Source organism: Nicotiana sylvestris, chromosome 2 (assembly GCF_000393655.2).
Source record: "Nicotiana sylvestris chromosome 2, ASM39365v2, whole genome shotgun sequence".
NCBI lineage: Eukaryota > Viridiplantae > Streptophyta > Magnoliopsida > Solanales > Solanaceae > Nicotiana > Nicotiana sylvestris.
This window is the reverse complement of record NC_091058.1, coordinates 130,229,048-130,234,631: the sequence shown is the minus strand read 5'-3', so window position 1 is coordinate 130,234,631 and position 5,584 is coordinate 130,229,048. Positions and strand designations below refer to the sequence as shown.

Sequence of the window (5,584 nt, the reverse complement as noted above, 5' to 3'; positions counted from 1 at the left end):
AAAATATTTTCTTGGAAAACAAGTAGTAATTTTATTTATTTTTCGGTGTTTGGTACGCAACTTAAGGAAAATAACTTCTCAAGTGTATTCATAAATAATTTAGATACAATAAACATGAAGCCATAAACTTTCGAACCAACAACCTTCCGAACCCACAAATTTCACAAACTTCCGAATTGCTAAACTTTCAAAACCGCGAACTTTCGAACCCATAAACTTTATAATTTCTAAACCCGTAACCTTCCAAACACTTAAACCTCCGAGCTCATAACTTTGGAACTTGTAAAATTTCGAACTTGTAAACCAATAGATGAAAAATCTAAAGCTGAAAATTTATTAAAAAAAGAAATTCTCCGGGGTGGGGTGGGAGTGGGGGTACCTGGTGTGGGTGGTGCAAAAAAAATTAAAAATTAAAAATATAAAAAAAAGTTAAAAAAAATTATGCAGGGGGTGGGGGTGGGTGGGGGAGTGGGGGATAGGGGTGGGTGTGAGAGGGCAGGGGGCAACCGGGGGGGGGGGAGGAAGTGATGTAGTAAAATGAAACAAACAGAAATTAAAAAAATACAAAAAAAAAGCTTACAATTTTTTTTTTCGTGGGGGTAGGGGTTGGCCGGTGGGTGGTGTAGAAAAACTAAAAAACAGAAATTTGAAATTACCAAAACAAAAGGTAAAATTTTTTGACTGACAAAAAAAACTGAAATTAAAAAAAAAGCCTTTTTGGAGAGAGGGGTGGGGTGAGTAGGCGTGGGGTAGGGTTGGGGTGGGTGGATGTGGGGGTGTGGGATGGGATTGTGAGGATGGGGAATAGGGTGGAGAAGGTTGAGAAAGAATTTTGGAAAAATGTTTTCCCTTCTTTTGATAAGGAAAATATTTTCCTCCAATTGGAGGAAAATGAGTTCATAAGGAAAATTATTTCCAAAACAATTAAGCCAACCAAACATGGAAAAATTAGAAAATATTTTCCGGAAAATATTTTCCTTTATACCAAACACATCCAAAGTGTAAAAATTGTGGGTTTAGTTGAAGGTTTTGATAAAAATGGGATTTAATCACGACAATAATTATGGAATTGGGTAAAATTTATATATTTGAGTTTGTGGAGTTTTGGGTAACAATTATCTTTAAAAATTTTCGGAATCCGGGCACGTGGTCCCGGGGGTGAAATTTAGGAATCTTCCAATTTGGATTGGTAATTACTCTAATAGTTAAATTATAAACTTTTGAGTATATATTGACTTATCTATATATCTATAATTGAGGGGCATAGCCCCAGCGATGTGGCACTCTTCTGAGCCAGGATTTCAACTTATCTTTTTTCTCAATGTTTTACTTTTTCTCTATTATTTTGCTTCTTTCCTCTTTGTTTCAGTTTTTTTGGCCCTTCGGTTAAACACTCAAAACTCATGCCCCTTCGTTACTTTTCATTAAACCTACCTCTATTGACCATTATCTTACTTAGAAGAAGCAACGTTTTAACAGAGCCTAACTGCTACATTGTTCAAAAGTCTTCGCCTGAATAAGAAAAAACGCAAGCTCAAGTTTGGTCTTTCATTGAACAAACAAATTTTTTGTCTAAACTGTTTCTCATCATGAAAGCTGGCTTCAACTTATTACCGATTTACATTGAGATATTTTGCCTTCTTCCACTTTCTATGTTAAAGAGGTTAGTTTTATCATCATCGTAAAAGTATTATAGGCTGTTTATGCTGATTGTCGCTTCCGTTGTGTTTAATTTGACGTATCTTCCTATTCTTAATAATGAATTTTGCTACATTGGAAAGTAAATCCTGAAACTTAGCTTTCAAGAACAATTTTGCAAAATAGTTAAAAAGGCAAAAAGACTTGAAAAATGGACAATAAAATTACTATGGCTATATGTACTAACAGTCCCACTTCCCTTGAAACTCGACTTCCTTTAAAACTTCTTCCATAGAGAAATTTTTTTGCAACTCAACTAACAGGAAAAACTATTATAAAAAGATACGTCTTGCAAATTTCACAATGCCTTTGTTTGCGCAATGCATTCTCTGTTGTCGAGTGACCCCATACTTAAATTTAAGTGCATGTATTTTGGAATAGGATGGGTTTTAGTTAACTTGTTTATTTCCTACACACGTTGATGTGTATAAAAGGTTGACCAGTGACTCAATTTGGCATTACTTTTTACCCTGAGAATGGTAACGGTCAGTTTGACGTTTCATCTTCTCCCTTATAATTCATTACCACTAAAAAGCATATCTTAAAAAAAAAAGAATTGGATTGTTCTATTGTGTACTTTATTACGAACTCCTTAATTGAATGATTTTGGAGATTTAATAATTAAATAACTTTTTTTTAAATTCTACTTCACATTTCTACTAATTTTCAGTTTTTATTAGGTGTTTCTCAAGCACAAATTTTATAGGCTTTTGTTTGCCATAGTGGGATATCTTTGAATAATTAATTCCACCATGTTAGTTTTAAAACTATACATTGCTTTGTAGGTGCATGTGTATTTTGAAAAAAAATACTTTAATTGTTTGATTTCGGCAGTACAATTTTCTGCCTTCATGATTTTAACTTTAATAAAAAAGAAAAGAGAACATCTCTACAATTTTGCTTCTTCTCTTGAGTGAAGTTGCGGGTCTATAAATTGTCAATTGGCATCAACAACTGAAAATCATATAAGATGGTTAAAGGAAGAGGGAAAATTATCACTCTCGAGATATTTTGGTGACAATATTGTGGAGCTCAAATTCCTCTTGAGAAATAAGAATTATAGAGTTTTCAATGCTCCACGAGTGGTATGATTTGTACAAAGATTTTTTCCTTTTCGGTTGTATAAAATTTCATAATGCTTTTCTATTTCTTTTTCATCTTTAATTATTCATCATGTATTTCTACATGTAGGCTCGTCCTGATGGGATAGATGAACCATTTGCACGACATAAACAAATAGTTTTTGAGAAAACTATGCATGAAAAATGTTATTTGGTCAATTATATTGCAGTTTTCATTTCCTTTTCCCCCTATTTTTTGTAAGAATAAATAAAACTTTGATTTTGTACATTTAATATTATTTTCAGAGAAGAGTACACTGTACAATATACATATAGGACGAGAATTAAGCTTTATTTTTTTTTTGGTGTTGTTGCTCCAAGCTAGGCCAAAGTTCCATTGACTTTTATTTTAATACTTTTTTTTATATTAGGACCTAACCTTCATGCATGATCTAATTTTAGTGTATTCACATAAGGATGTAAGGTCTATAGCATGGTACGGTGAAGCTAGCTCCAACATACAAGTTCTTCTGGATTTTCAAGACCGAGTCAAAGTCAAAAAACAAGGTTTAAGCAATTAGAGCAGGGTATGCTCATTTTTCATTCTCTATGTGCTATTAAAACATTGGACAAATATAGCTATCCGCTCATAAAATTTATGCCAAAGCTTCATTTCTAGGAACGAGATGAAGTTTTGCGGTTTTTGAATACTAAATATTGTTATTTCCTTCTCATGAACTACACGCGTGGTACGCCTTCTATTTTTTGAAAGATCTTTTATCTCCTTTGTTGTTCAAGAGTGCCATAACTTTATTTTTAGGCCTTTTATTCTTATCATGAATAGTTTTGGATCGTCTAAAATGACTTTCATTTTGTGATCTGTTTTAGTTGGTGCGTAAATGGAACAACATAACATAAGATTGTATATATTGGTGCACTTTCAAGTTTCAATTGCAAATGGGAGCACATCCGTCTAATGTACTTTAATTTACTATTTAAAGGAGAAGTTCAAATATTAAATGTAACTTCAATGATCTTCTTTATAAAAAGAAGCTCAATTATTTGTAGCTTTCAATATCATGGAAGTTGTACATTTTAAATTTAGTATAAGGGGCGTGTCATGGATATCAAGTTCACATTGCACCTCCAAGATGTATCTTTTGCAATTTTATTGCATGACCTATCTCAAGGCCATGACCTTATAAATTATATTTTTAGACTTCATATTTAATCATTAACCAAGTAATGTCAAGAGGAAAAATTATTGTTCTCCATTTCATTTAGTAACACACTTAATCGATTACACTTAATTGATTAGCAAGACTTGATTTTTCTTAGCAAAAGTAATGATACTAGATATTTGATCATATCATGATTTTACTTTATAACCGCGCGAAGCGCGGCATATTCACTAGTTTATATAATATTTGACTAGTTTCGGGTTGTTTGGCACCAAGTTGAGGATTTAAAGCGTATTTGTGGACCAGAAGTGAGCTTGAGAACGAGGTAAGTCTCTTGCCTAACCTTGTAAGAGGGAACTCACACCCTTAGATATATTTTTATTGTGAATTACTTGTGTGGGGAGCTACATACGCACTAAGTGACGAGAGTCCGTGCATAGCTCTGGATAGTCTTAGGACTACATCATGCTTTAATTGTACTATCATGTTTGTTATGCATATTAATTAACTTGAATAGAGATGAGACTAGAGATTTTAAAGTTGAAACATCCAAGTTAGATTTCTTGTTTTTGAGAAATAATTGAAGAATATTTAATAACTTTGAGAAATCCATGTCCTCTCACATCGCAAGTACTTCCACGAGCAAGGTAAACTTCTCTATTCTCATGGGAGCAGGCCGTACAACCTCGGCATAAATCGTGCGTGATAATACTCGGAGTCTAAGTATACTTGATATTATTTTATGTCTTGAGAGGTTATAATTATTCAATGAAAGAAATTGACTTGGAATTTACTATTAGTGAAAGAATTATTTAGTCATTGCTTGTTATTGAATTATATTATTAGTATTTACATAACTCATGCTTATTTACAATTTCTGTATTTTATTTGTTGGCACATAGTATGTGTCGATATCGACCCTTCGTCACTACTTCTTCGAGGTTAGATTGAATACTTACTGGGTATATGTTATTTATGTACTCACGCTACACTTCTACACTAATTGTGCAGGATCTGAAGTAGGTGCATCTGACAGTCACCCCGACGCGCACCCCTGGTACCCCAAGACTTAATGGTGAGCTGCTTTCCGAGCCCGTTCTGCAGCGCCCGGAGTCTCTCTTTTGTATTTATTTTCTGTTTACTCTGTTTCAGACAGTAGTTTAGAGTTTTGTATATTCTACTTGTAGCTCATACACTTGTGACACCAGGTCTTGAAAAATATGCTAGTAGATATTTGATGGCTTTTGAGTATTCACTTCACCACACTTGTTCTTATATTTGTTTATGCTTTATTTTATTAAAAAAAATTCACCTCTTATTACTTAATAAATAAAAACCAATTATTTTCAAGTTGTCAAAAAGGAACAATCATATGGTTAGTTCACCGTTGGCTTGCCTAGCAGAGACATTGGGTGCCATCACAGCCTATAGAAGAAATTGGGCCGTGACAACATGGGATCAGAGCACTAGGTTCATATAGGTTTCACAAGTTATAAGTAGGCCTAATAGAGTCTTGTGGATTGGTGCGGAGACGTCTGTCCTTATCTTCGAGAGGTTATGGGGTGTTAGGAAACTACACGTTCTTTATCTCCTATCGTGCAGTTGATGTTGTACTAACTATCTTTCTCTTATTCTCTCACAGAT

At 33.7% G+C, this 5,584-nt stretch overlaps 1 long non-coding RNA gene across 1 annotated transcript; it reads left to right on the top strand.

Moving 5' to 3' along the window:
- The first annotated feature begins 1,400 nt into the window (after nucleotides 1–1,400).
- On the top strand, nucleotides 1,401–5,124 carry LOC138886396 (uncharacterized). Its single transcript, XR_011405112.1, has 3 exons — nucleotides 1,401–1,663; nucleotides 3,236–3,346; nucleotides 4,952–5,124. It is a non-coding gene; the product is annotated as an uncharacterized lncRNA (long non-coding RNA).
- The last annotated feature ends 460 nt before the right edge of the window (nucleotides 5,125–5,584 follow it).